Genomic DNA, 15,073 nt, shown 5'->3' on the forward strand with positions numbered 1-15,073 from the left:
GAAAAGACAGAGAGAGAGAAAAGAGAGAGAGACAGAGAAAGAGCGGGAGAGAGAGAGAGACGAGACAGAGAAAGAGGGGAGAGAGAGACAGAGAGAGGAGGGTGGGGAGAGAGAGAGAGACAGAGAAGAGCAAGAAGAGAGAGATGACGAGAGGAGAGGACAGGGAGAGAGAGAGAGAGGCGATGGAGAGCGATCGGCTGCACATCTGGGCTGCATTCTATTGCGTCGATGCATCTAAACCAGGGTTTCTTAAAACTATGAGTCGGGACCCAAAGGTGGGGCCTGGGCATGTTAGAGGTGAGTGGCGAGTTATTGAGACTTACATCTATTAATCACACACTTATTTCTTCTTAATTTGGGTCAATGGAGGACAATTTGGGTCACAGACATTTGGTCACGGGCGTCACATTTTCTCATTTGGGTCTGGAGCTGAAATGGTTTTAAGAACCCAGATCTAAACAGTTGTTATCGAAGGCGAAACCACAGTGATAACCTTTGACTCTGGCACAGCAGGTGAAGCAGAGACTCCTTCTGTCAGTCAGTCGGCCTGCATGTCTCTGCCTGCATGCTCTTGCCTGCAGTCTCTTCTGCCTGCATGTCTCTGCCTGATGTCTCTGCCGCATGTCTCTGCCTGCATGTCTCTGCCTGCATGTCTCTGCCTGCATGTCTCTGCCTGCATGTCTCTGCCTGGTCCTGTGTTCTGCCTGTGTCGCGCCTGAGTCTGCTGCCTGTACCTAGGCTCTCTCCTCGCCTGTTCTGTCCTGCCTGTCTTGGACATCCTCTGCTTCCTGCCGTTCTGTCTCTGCCTGCCTGTCTCTGCTGCATGCCTGCCTGTCTCATGCCTTGGCATGGTACGGTTCATGGCCCATGTCTGTCCTCCTGTCTGTTCGTGTGCGCTCATAGCCTAAGCTTGTCTTCTCTGCCTGTCATGTCTCCTGCTATGCCCATGTCGTTACCATGCCCTGCATGCATCTCGTACATGCTGACCATTGGACCCCTTAGAATCTATACATGAAATCCACTTATTGGTCTTTCACAGGCCCAACCCAAGTTGTACCCTACCTATCTGTCTGTGTTGCTTGACTTCACAGCTGTTTGTGATTAGGCATGAATGTACCTCTGACCTTCTGTCTCGTGCTCAGCATGTGTGTCCATAATAAGCAGGCTCCTCTCTCTCTGTGGCTCCACTCCTACTGCTGCTCTGTTTGTTCCCTCTGGCTCACCGTCCAATCAGGTTATGACAGGAGCTGGAGGAGCCAGTCTTCAGGCCCAGTCATAATACAGCCTGCTGGGAGCCACGGTTACAACCCGCCCCCGCGCCACGCTCCATCATCATCACCCAGATAAGATTACAAAGAATACTGTTTTCATTCAGGATTTGTGTAAACTGTGGAGGCGGGTATCTGCATTGTGTGGCGACTAGCGAGACTTTCTCTTTTTTTGCCTTTTGTGTTGGAGCGGAGTTTGGTCCTTTCAKACAGGAAGAGGGTCCTTCAGTCTCAGGTAAACAGAGGTCTACTTTTGGAGAAACAGGTGTGTTTTGAGATAGAGTTCAACTACTGTCCTGTAGAGCAGCTGATGCACTTCACAGCAAACTCAAAACACACTTCTTGAGTTGTGTTTTTGTTTGTTTCATGAAGGTTATATCTCATCTGTGATTGGGCAGCTCTTGACCCGTGTGACCAATCAGTGCTTCCACAAATAGATGTGATTTCCTTCCTGACAAAGGAACAGCTTTCATTCKAGAACCTAGAGTTTACAGTGGGGTCACACTCAATGGAAACTGTTTCAGGAAACAATATATTCTAATTGTACTGTGCATAGGCACAGACCACCGCAAAGTGATTCATTCAATTACTACAGCTGACAGTTCATATTTCCCAGTGGGGATAAACTGATGCTTCAACAGGAGAGCAGAGAATAGCTCAGTACACGCGCACACACACACAAACACACACACGCACGCACACGCACACACACACACACGTTTTGTTCTTCTATCTTTGTGCGGACCTAAAATGATTTTCCCTAAACCCAACCCCTAAACCCAAACCCTAAACCTAACCCCAACCCTTACCTTAACCCTAACCCAACCCCCCTAAACATAACCCTAACCTTAACCCTAACCCTAACTACTAAGCTTAAAATAGCCTTTGTCCCCAAGGGGGAGAATTGTCCTTGTTTTCTGTCCTTGTGGGGACTTTTGGGGATTTCAGGTCCCCACAAGGATAGAAAAACCAAGACGCATGCATGCACGCACGCGCAGCACCCCCCCCCACCATAACACCCCCACACATACACCCCCACACATACACAACACTACACACACCCACACATACACACACTCACACACACATACACCACACACACCACACCACACTACACACACAACACGCCCACACACACACACACCACACACACACCACACACCACACACACAACACACATCACACACACACACACCACACACACACACACACACACACACACACACACACACACCCCCACACACACCCACCACCTACACCACGCCCACACACATACACACACACCACACACTACACCACCCACCCACCCACACACCCACCCACCCACACATCAAACACCCACACCACACCACAGAACACACCACACCACATACACCACACACACACACACACAAACACACACACACATACACACCACACACCCACACTACACCCCCACACACATACACACAACACACACACACTACACACACCCACCACCACACTAAACACACACGCCCACACAACACACACACACACACACACAGCACACACACACACACACACACACACACACAACACACACACACACACACAACACTACACACAACACGCCCCCCCTCACCACACCACACACCCACATACACACACTACACACACACTACACACTACACACACACACACACACCCACACACATCACCCACACAGACACACACACACCTACACCAACACACACACACAATCACACACACACACCACACACAACACACACACCACAACACACCACACCCACACGCCACAACCCACACACACACCCACACACACACATACACACACCCACACACACCACACACACACACCCACACACACCACAACACACACACACCCACACGTACAACAAACTATCTAAAAAAGGGAACAGATCAAACAAAGGTTCAAACCCAGGCATGAGGGAGGTTCAAACAGCAGGACAAAAGGGCTCCTGAGTTAGATGAGAGATGGTGGCTGGGAACTCTCAGTGCATAAGACCTGGTCGTGTTGAGAGGTAAGAGAGAAGGCATCTGCGACAACACATCTGGGGGCCACAGCTCGTAGTATACGATATCTATGTTGTGGTGTGTGTGTTGTGGGGGGGCGGGGCGTGCTTGTGTTCTAGATCAGGGCGTCTGTTTGGTGATTTAAAATGGTACCCCCTCAGATTACCATAAGACACCAGTGATCGACGTGGCGTTCCGCCATCACGACATCTTGATGGTCGGTCTGCAGCAACAGTGCTACTAATTTACCACAGGGTCAGTTCAGAGACGAAAAGAGAACTATTCGGAGAGAAGTACCAGATACTTGATGGTGTTCCGTTCACCATTACCAAGGATTATAGGCTGTATTGTATCTGAATACGCGTCGCACAGATAGTCACTTCCATAATCAGGACAGAAAAGGCCTGAGAGAATCATGAAGTAACGACATAACACCAAGGAGCAGACCTTGGACATGGCACACCACCAACAACTATCTTGAGCATCGCTCACGTCCACACACACAACACACATACACACGCCACAACTACTTATCAAAAAACCAATAGAACTGGGGACTGTAACACACACAAAGCGCTCATCACACACAAACAACACATCGACCAAATCAAACCACTGGGAAGTCAACAACACTTTCAACTGCCCGAAAAAAACACAGACAAAATAATGAACACATGTACGCGACACTCCGAGTAGAAGTGTTCTCGGACAATTATATACATACACTAACACATACAACTGTGCACAAACTGATACTACACTACACACACACAAGGCAAGAAGAAGAAAAGACGTCGATTGAGTGCATTGTCCTTAGCACTACCTCATTATTAATTATAAGCGCTATGAGGGCATCGCCGCGCGATATCTTACTGCCCGGTACACATGAGATATCACTACAATCGCGTGGTCTACCAACTGTGAGAGATGGAGCGTAGAGGAAACGGTCTGTCTACAATGGGTCACAAGACGGAAGAACGGTTAAAATGAGAGTAGCACATAGGGACTTTTTGTGTCCTATTGGTGTATCTAGGAGAGCCAAACAGGTCCTGGGTGCTAACTTATAAACCAGGTTGCGCATCTGATGGCTTGCATTGTTGGGCGTTAAACGCTTCCCACGTCATCTTCGCGATTTGCTGCAGCACGATCATGAATGTGTTAATGAATGGAGAGATCACTTGGTGAGAAAATTGAGACAAAGCGACACCGCGTTTTTATAGGTCTGACGAATGTATGATCTAGCGAATTACCTAGATCTAATCACTATCATTGCGAGGGTATGAGAGGATGAAGAAGAAGAGAAGGGTAATCACTGGGCAAGATACTAGAGTGAGAGTCTCCGAACACATCAACATCCATCGTAAGTAAAGGGTCACACACCATTATCTCTACTTGCATCGTCATCTCCCTAACACACAGATACCATCATGTGGATTTTATTTTGTCACAAAGCATGGATGTCACGAGCCTATCTGCTCCATGTTTGGTGGGCCGTTAAGGATCGTCTGCCATCATCAACACTAGTGTTCATCAGTCTTTGCGAGAAAGAGAGACCTATGCTGTATTTTTCCCACTTGTCTCTTTCTGATCCCAGTGTGGTGCCCCAAGGAAGTGTGTGTTCAAATGGTGAGTATCCAGCTTTCAGGAGAACACCTACAGTCCATATATAAGGACAAAATCGGAGCAAGTATGTTTTGAGTATCTGATGTGCGCGCTGCAAGTTAGCCTAACGCAGCGTTCAGGGGAGAGAGGTGAGATTGAGGATCTAAGGTCGTAGAGATTAAAGTCCCTCAGCACGTTAGTGAGTATGAGTAAGAACACACAGACAAGCAGTAGACTATAATGTAAACACAACAACAGTAGTTTCTAGTCACAATATTTGAGTAGAAGACAACAACACTCAGTAAATATACGAGTAGAAAGACAGACACTCCCGTCAGTAGTAATATGATGACACTACACAAAAGAGAGTATCAGATAAACACATGAACAACATCTTAGTTGAGTGTAAGAGATGAATGGGGACCTATAGGGGTAAGGCACGGATGACACAACAAGTAGTTATGGTCCAGTATCTTGAGAATGGACAAGTAAGACACTAACAACAGTAGTAGTAATATAAGCTGTGACACCACACAATCAGAAGTAAGTTTTGAATTAAGTATATAGTTGTATCATACTACAACAGTGAGGTAAAGTGAATAAATATGCTAAACACAACCACTGATAGAAATATAGCTGTGACATAACAACAGTACAGTGAGAGAGTAGTATAGAATGTAAAATCTACAAATCTAACAAGAGTGGAGAACAGTATTTATAGAAGGTCGACACACAAACAGTAGTTAGCCTAATATAGTAACACATCAAACAGAACAAGTTAGTTCAAATATAATTACGCTCGGACATAACACAAGTAGTTAGTAATCATAAGGCTCAAATTAGATTTAGAGATTCTGGGAGGTTGGATAAATTTTATTCTCTACTATAGTAACTTACGGAATAACAACCTATGTAGGAGATACAATAAAATATCTACTGAAACACAACATTTGTAAGATATATGTTATGTAGTGTTGTGAGACAAGCTTATACAACTATGAGTTCAGGTGTTTGCGCTAATCGACAAGCAAAGCACAGGAGAGTTATATTGTAAATCAATAAATCAACAGTGAGAAGTGTATGGATGAATGTTGATGGTAACAGCACAAGCAACAGTAGTTTAGTAAATATATCTGTAAGCTAGAGTGAGCATCAGGACACAACCTAACAGCTAAAGTTAGTCAATTGATAGGTTAACAGTCACTAAGCAGACGAGTACAGTATAGTGTAATGATAAGGGCGTGACAATGAGACTAACAGTAGTCGTAGTATATGCATTATGTCTCACATCACAAATTAGTACGTGCACTGACTATTATATAGTAAAAAGAAAATCTTCACACCAGGACTCAATAGACCCTTCCAAATTTTGAGATTTTTCCTGCATTATACACATCAGAACACAATTGAAGGGATTACATTCCTTGGCTAGCTGGAATGACTGCGAGAACAACTTTCGTAATTGGGAACACAGGCCATAGGATACTGTCGCTCAATGTGGGGAGCGCGGCCCAAACTCAACAGCTACTACCATCCTTGAAAGAAATAAATCTTCGACGTCCTTAAGATGTTGAATGGAACGTCGTGTAGGAGTGGGTTGTTTTTCGACTTGTCCTAGATGGAACAATTAATGGAGAGTAGCATTAAATATACACTCAGATGTCATAGACTTGTGGTTCTATCTATGCGGGGGTTGACTTTCAATGAATTGCCAGAATTTGTGATCAAACCAGTGTCTCTGGTCTTACTTATGTGCATGATACTATTCAATCACTAATATAAATGCAGTAAGGACACGCGAACACAAACTAATTCAAGATAGCCGCAAAGTTTTAAAAATGTAAGCGAATGCAAAGAGCTAAAAGCTATACATTTCAGGATCAAGATCACCAAACAACAGTTAATGATATGAACACATGATCAGTATAACATCACTGTTGACCCTAGTAGTTAATATGGAAGACTACCTACTAACTAAAGTTATTATGGATCTAGTTATTAGAGCAGACTACCACACAGCCAAGTAGTATCATGGTTTCACTCCCTATCAAACTCATGTCTCATGTTCTGACTGAAGAGTGTACAGTAGGCTAAGTATTTATTTGATCTATTTACCTACCAGTGCTGACACCAAAACAATTTTGGGCATCATTTCTGAGGGCTCTGGTGAGATCTTGAATTGCCCCTTGGCTTTTGGTTCCACTTGAGGCCAAGTTATTAATTTGATAAACATAGATATCAACAGAGTTAAACTATACTTACGCATACAAGCCAACAACAGGTCAGGAAACACATGCCCAATACAAAATAACAGCAGAACATCAGCACGAGCACACTAACATGATAGTATGACGCGAGAGCACTCCACCAACATGTTAATTTATCAAAATAACAGCAGACGATATCTAGCAATTTATAGGAAAATATGGGATTACTGGACAATACCTAACATGACACGATAAAATTATTACTAGCTTGTAGTAACGACAAAGATTTATGTAGACATAATCACACACGATAGTGAATTATATTAGTATTAACTTCATTAAAAACAATAAACAAAGAATAATTCGACTTTCACACTTGCTGAAGTGACCATTCATTCATGTTTTAAAATTATGCAGAATATTTAAAGACTACAACCATACCAAGTAGTCTCAAGTTTATACTCCCATAAGACGTAACCCAGTATAAGCATGGTGAGTATGGAGGATGTAAATTATTAAATATATAAATATTAGACATATATACAACCTAGTTAAATAATAAGTATAGAGCTTATTATGAGACTGATCACAATCATGTGAAGACAGAGGCAATACAAATGGAGACAACCATCAGACACACGTAGAAATATATAAGTAAGTGAATTATTATGTGAGAAAACAAACAAACAGAGATCAAGTTAGGTGACTATGAGGAGAGAAACGACCAATGAGAGAGTAAGAGATTAATCAATAAGGTATAACATCAGAACTATATAACAGTGTACGTATCTAGTAGAACTCTATGTTAACAAAGGAGTAGAACCAACGAAAACGGACATGATAGTTAAGAGAGGATCTCATAGGTAGTTCGACTACAAGTCATTACTCATTGTGAGAACCTCAAGGGAGATAAGAGCATAACAAAGATGGAAACCTGTCTCTAATCACTTTTCCCTTAATGGACTCACAATGGGACCTTGAGTGTGTGCTTGTAAATGTGGGGTAATAATGCACATTGATTATTCATAATCAATGGCACAGTCAAGGCATCTCATGTTTGCTCAAAAACAATATATTTAACAGAGTATGAGAATACACAACACATGTAGAGGTATAAGTTTAAACTTAATAGTGACATAACAACAGGTAGCTCTTAGATTTTGTGAGATATGACATTGATACAAGAACTGTTTAGAAGCCTACACACATAACACACAGAGTAAGTTAGTAATATACGCCAGCACTACCTAACGAGCTATATAACACAGTTATGTAGCAAGTGTAGAGTAAATGAACTTATAGTTCATGCATAGAGTACATAGATAGCGACACAACCCATGTGAGCTTGTGAGTGATAGTAGTTAGATAATATAATGTAAACCTAGCGAACAAACATAGTTATAGTATTTAATACAAGTTATAAGATACACACACACGTAGAGATCACTAATATAACGTGGACACACCAGCTAATGAACGAACCTAGAAAGAATCATTATTCACGTATAACTGTACTTATGTTCTTATGTCAACATTAATTCAGATGCACACATGACAAACTCCCCCTCTGTATACGGTGTGTTAATGTAACTAAACGAGATACAGGTAGATTTTAGGATAATACATAAGTTAGAAGCAGATTACACATACGTAGATTGCTGCTAGTCAGAGTCTATGCTGAGGTTGAACTATCCCACCATCACACACAAGTTAGGTGTATATAGGTAGTATATTAAAACCAAATTATAATGTGGCTGGCTCTGATGTCTCCGTAATATCTAACACACACCAAGTCAGATAACATAGATTACACATTTGAAAGATACGTGCCCACCACTACCTCTGTGACATAGCAATGTAGTATTGGATGGTATAAAGATACGTGTAGAGCGAGCACAGTAGAGACAGTAGTATATAGATGAAATATATGTGAGCGGAAGCGAGATTCATACCACAGTGAGGATCTAGGTATGTATTATTAAGATATCAACAACAAACACACACAATGTCATGAGTAGTTAGAGGGTAATAATGATCTAGAATAGCACAGTAACACATACGACAAATTGTTCAGAATAATAATAGGTCAACACAACAACAGTATTAGTATTATGAGTAGTAATTGATGACACACATTTAACACCGTAGTTTACAGATACGCCTAATTTAAAGCACACAACGAGAATCGAGTATTTGTAAATATAGGATTTTGTCACCATACAGATGTAAATTATAATCTAACCCATGTTAAGCTAGAGTATCATATGAAGTAGTACACTACTATACCACAACACAGGAGATTCTACTATAAAACATTGACAGATAAACTTCAAGTTTAATATAGCAGTGCAAGGTGAGTTAGTAAGTATAGTAAATCTCTCAGGAGCAATACAAGATGTCCAATGTATAAGTAAATTATGAGTATGTAACAGCTACTGTATCTGAATACGAGACTGGAGATAGTAGTTAATTAAAGTAATCTCCTAAGCAACAATCATAACCACGCTTGACTAACTAGAGGCACTATCTATACCACAGTAGGACAGGAGAGAGGAGAAATTCACCAACCGTCATTACACACCAGTAGTTTGTACGCAAATTATATGTGCACAAACACACAGATAAAGTTTTAACAATGATGTCAGATATTTATGACATTTAAACTGTGTACACACGAAACAGTTTACCGTTAGTAATATTAGTAAACACAACAACCAGTAGTTAGTAGTCAGTTAGTAGTAAGTTAGTAATATAGTAGAGCAAGAGCATATCTCAGACACCATGTTAGATCTGAGTTACGATGGCGCTACAGGTAACGCGAGCACAGTCGCAGCCGACATAAGTAGCTATTACTAAGCTTACTAACCGTGACACAAACAAGAGCGAGTAGTTAGTAGCTCACTCATTTTTCCTTTTCGGTTTGTTTTGACTGTTGAAACTAGACAACAGTAGTCACACGCCTGTTAGTTATTAATTGAGTGATTTTGGATCATCGAGACTAGGCGAGTTAGGTGTCACGTATTAATTAAGTTCCGTTAATATAGACCGTGACACCGGAGTCTAATACTGTATTTTAGAATGAGGTAGTGCTACACGAGTACTTCTACATCGAGTTTATGTGTATGTAGATGAGTTTGATATTCCATGTAATGCGAACTAACTATTATGCCGGAGTTAGTATGCTGCATAACAGTGCTACGAGGCATATTTACAATTACTAGTTAGCTGCTAGTAATTCTGGAAAAACGCGTTAATCACTGAAACGGGGAATTCTGCTGTTCTCTTCCTAAGCAAATTACCTATCAGACTTCTGTATTCAACTGAAAAAATGATATTTGTGATGCTTTTAATAAAGCATTCATCTCTGCCTGGTTTTTAATTTGAAAGGAAAGTGGACTTTGTGGTACTGAGCCGTTGTTGATTTTTCGTCTGCTTCAAACCGTTACTCTGAAAATGGTAACCGCTGTTTTTAGTTTCCAGAAAATAACGAAAGCAGAGGTCTAATTGCCCTGTGTGCCATTGATTACTAAGAAATCCGTTAGGCGCTGGCTTACAATTTGAGACCCGTACTTACTTAAGTGTGCTGCACCTATTTTTGCTGGTCCAGTCAACCACACATTTTTAATCTACCATTAAGACAGGAATATCCTAAGGTGTGGAAAGCAGCTTTTGTTGCTGGCATTACATAAGGGAGGTGGACGGTATATTTGGATAACTATCGACCCACTCTAAGGCCTCCCTGTCCTGTAAAATTCTCAGAAATCTATAGTCAACAAAACAGTTAACAATCTTTTCATTCTGCTAAACAGTATTCTTAGTAACCAATCAATCTGGTTTTAGTATCTAAACACAAGTACCACAATCGGCCACTATGCTTGTTGTAAATGATATTGCAAAATGCCTTAGACGACTGAAAGCACTGTGCTGCGTGTTTGTAGATTTGTCAAAGCTTTTTGTACACTGTAGACCATGCTTCTCCTTTTGAGTAAGCCTGTCATCTATTAGGACTGGGGCACTGATGCCTGCCGATGTTTTATGACTATCTTAAAGATAGAACTCAAGCCGTCATGGTCGATGGGGTCAAGTCTGACCCCTACAGTTACTTAAAGGGGTCCTCAGGGTTCAATAATTGCCCACTATTGTTACTCAACTTTATAATAAACAACATTGGTGATGATGTCAAGATATTGTAAATTCCATTATATTTAGATGAACACAGTTATGTACTCTATTGCTCCAACAGCGGACCAAGATTAATGCAGTTTGGAGTCTGATTTTAGGCATACTACAGGGGTCTCTTTTAACAGGCCTTAAACTTGTTTAAACGCTAAGAAACAAAATGTCATTTTTTTTCTAGGTCTAAACTCCCAGTTAGAAACACGTTTGGTAATCACTAGCTTGGATGGTACTCCAAACAATAAGGTTCTCTTCTGCCAATATAAATACTAGGGGTAGAGGTTTAGATGATCGGCTTTCTTTTAAAAAACATGTTACTGAATTGGGAAAAAAGCTCAAATTCAAGCATAGGCATCCTTTACAGAAACAGGGCTTGTCCTGTCTCTGTAAATAGGAAAAAAAATTGGCAGGCTACTTTTATTGTCCGTTTAGATTATGGTGATATTTCTATATCATGCATCGGCAAACACATTAAAACCCTGGATGTATTTACCATTGTTGCACTCAGGTTTATCCACGGGTGATAGTTACAAGAACCTCATCACTGTATCCTATATCAACATGTTGGGTTTGGGTCCCTCTATCTGTGAGGCGAGAGCAACATCTCTCATTTGTTTAATTTATAAAGCCACTTCTTTAAAACTAACTCCATATATATCATCATTATTTCCACAAAGATGTACTAATTTTAAAACCAGATCACAGATGTGGATTACATTAGAGACTCCTGCGGTCTCCACAGAGTTGGGTAGGACTGCCTTCAGTTCTTTGCACCTTTTTATGGAACACACTGCGATCCAACTTAAGTTAGACACTCTGGTGTCCACTTGCCCATTTTAAAATGTTTTACTGGAGGATCAATATGATGTTGTCCTGTGATGTTTCTGTTGAATTGTTAGTATGTTTTTGAAATGTTCTTGTCTGTATGTCCCTAAAAACTGTACCATGTCACACATGTTTTACACAGGCGCACAAGCCGTAAAAGAGATCTTAAGGTCTAGTCTGTTTTCCCTGTTAAATAAAGATTAAAAAAAATAAAATAAAATAAAATAATATAAGTACAAAGCAACAGTAGTTTAGTAATATAGTGACAAAAACAACAGTAATTTAGTAGTATAGTGACACGACAACCAGTTAGTTAGTTAATATAGTAAACAACAACAGAGTTTAGTAAATATAGTGACACCAACAACAGTAGTTAGTAATATAGTAACGCAGCACACAACAGTAGTAGTAAATTAGTGACAACATGCACAACAGTAGTTAGTTAACCAATAAGTGACACAAACAACAGTAGTTAGTAATATGTAACACACCGAACAACAGTAGTTAAGTAATATAGTGACACAACAACAGTAGTTAGTAGTATAGTACACACACAAACAGGTAGTTTAAGTAATATAGTAACACAACAACAGTATTAGTAATAATAGTGACACAACAACAGTAAGTTAGTAATATAGTGACACAACAACAGTAGTTAATAGTAATACACGTAACACAACACAGTAGTTAGTAAATAGTAGTGACCAACCAACAGTAAGTTAGTAAATATATGTGAACACAACAACAGTAGTTTAGTAGTATACGGTAACACAACAAACAGTAGTTAGTAATATAGTGGACACAACACAGTAGTTAGTAAATATAGTTGACACAACACAGTAAGTTAGAATATAGACGTAACACACACAGTAGTTAGTAGTATAGTGACACACAACAGTGTTAGTAGTATAATTAACACAACACACAGTAGTTAGTAATATAGTGACAAACAACAGTAGTTAGTAGTATAGTAACACAACAACTAGTAGTTAGTAGTAATAGTGACACAACAACAGTAGTTTAGTAATATAGTGACAAACCAACAGTAGTTATAGTAGTTAGTAGTATAGTGACACAAACAACAGTAGTTAAAGTAGTATAGTAACACAACAACAGTAGTTTAGTATATAGTGAACACACAACAGTAGTTAGTAGTATAAGTAACACAACAACAAGTAGTTAGTAGTATTTTAGTGACACAACAAACAGTAAGTTTAGTAGTAGTTAGGTAGTATATGTAACCAGCACAGTAATTAGTAGTAAGTTAGTAGAGTTAGTAATATAAGAAACACAACACCAGTAGTTAGTAGTATAGTGACATACACACGAGTAGTTAGTAATATAACAGTAACACACAAACAGTAGTTAGTAAGATATAGTAACACAACACAGTAGTTAGTAATTAGTGACATAACAAACAGTAGTTAGTAGATATGACACAACAACAAGTTAATTAGTAATATAGTGACACAACAAAGTAGTTAGTAGTTAGTGGACCACAACAACAGTAGTTTAAAGTAGTAATAGTAACACAACAACAGTAGTTAGTAATATAGTAACACACAACAGTAAGTTAGTTAGTATAGTGACATAACAACAAGTAGTTGTAATATAGTAACACACACAGTAGTTAGGTAGTAATAGTTAACACAACAAACCGTAGTTAGTAAGTATAGTGACATACAACAGTAGTTAGTATATAGTAACCAACCAACAGTAGTTAGTAATATAGTGACACAACAACAAGTAAGTTAGTATATAGACACAAACAACAAGTAGTTAGTAAATATAGTAACACAAACACAGTAGTTTAAGTAATATAGTAACACAACAACAGTAGTTAAGTAATATAGTAACACAACCAAACATCAGTTAGTAATAATAGTAAACACAACAACAGTAGTTAGTAAATATAGTGAGCATCACAACAGTAGTTAGTAGTATACGTAACCACAACAACAGTAGTTTAGTAATATAGTGACACAACAACAGTAGTTAGTAAGTATAGTAAAACAACAACAAGTATTTAGTAATATAGTGACCATAACAACAGTAGTTAAGTAAATATAGTGAACACCCAACAGTAGTTAGTAATATAGTAACACAACAAACAGTAGTTAGTAGTATATGTGACATAACAACAGTATTAGTAGTAGTTAGTAATTAGTAACACAACAACAGTAGTTAAGTAAATATAGTAACACAACAACAGTAGTTAGTATATAGTGACATACCAACAGTAGTTAGTAGTATACGTAACACAACAACAGTAGTTAGTAATATAGTGACATAACAACAGTAGTTAGTAATATAGGAACAACAAACAGTAGTTAGTAGTAATAACACAACAACAGTAGTTAGTAGTAAGTGACATAACAACAGTAGTTAGTATATAGTAACACAACAACAGTAGTAGTAATATAGTGACACAACAAACAGTAGTTAAGTAGTATAGTACACAACAACAGTAGTTAGTAAATATAGTAACACAACAACAGTAGTTAGTAAAATATAGTAACACACAACAACAGTAGTTAGTAATATAGTGACACAACAACAGTAGTTAGTAGTTATAGTAACAACAACAGTAGTTAGTAATATAGTAACACAACACAGTAGTTAGTAATATAGTAACACAACAACAGTCGTTAGTATATAGTGACACATACAACAGTAGTTTAGTAGTATAGTAACACAAGCACAGTAAGTTAGTAAATCATAGTACACAACATACCAGTTAGTATAGTAACACAACAACAGTAGTATAGTAACACAACAACAGTAAAGTATAGTAAACACAACAACAAGTTAGTTAGTAATATAGTAACACAACACGCAGTAGTATAGTAACACAACAACAGTAAGTTAGTAATATAGTAAACAAACAACAGTATTAGTAGTAGTTAGTAGTAAGTTTAGTATATAGTAACACAAACAACAAGTAGTTAGTAATATAGTAAACACAACACAAGTAAGTTT

The 15,073-nt window shown here is 39.2% G+C and overlaps 1 pseudogene; it reads left to right on the forward strand.

The window, feature by feature from the left end:
- The window catches only part of LOC112073914 (uncharacterized), a 54,177-nt pseudogene that overhangs the window by 38,426 nt on the left and 678 nt on the right, over positions 1 to 15,073 (forward strand).

This window comes from Salvelinus sp. IW2-2015, unplaced genomic scaffold, assembly GCF_002910315.2.
Source record: "Salvelinus sp. IW2-2015 unplaced genomic scaffold, ASM291031v2 Un_scaffold2417, whole genome shotgun sequence".
Taxonomy (NCBI): domain Eukaryota; kingdom Metazoa; phylum Chordata; class Actinopteri; order Salmoniformes; family Salmonidae; genus Salvelinus; species Salvelinus sp. IW2-2015.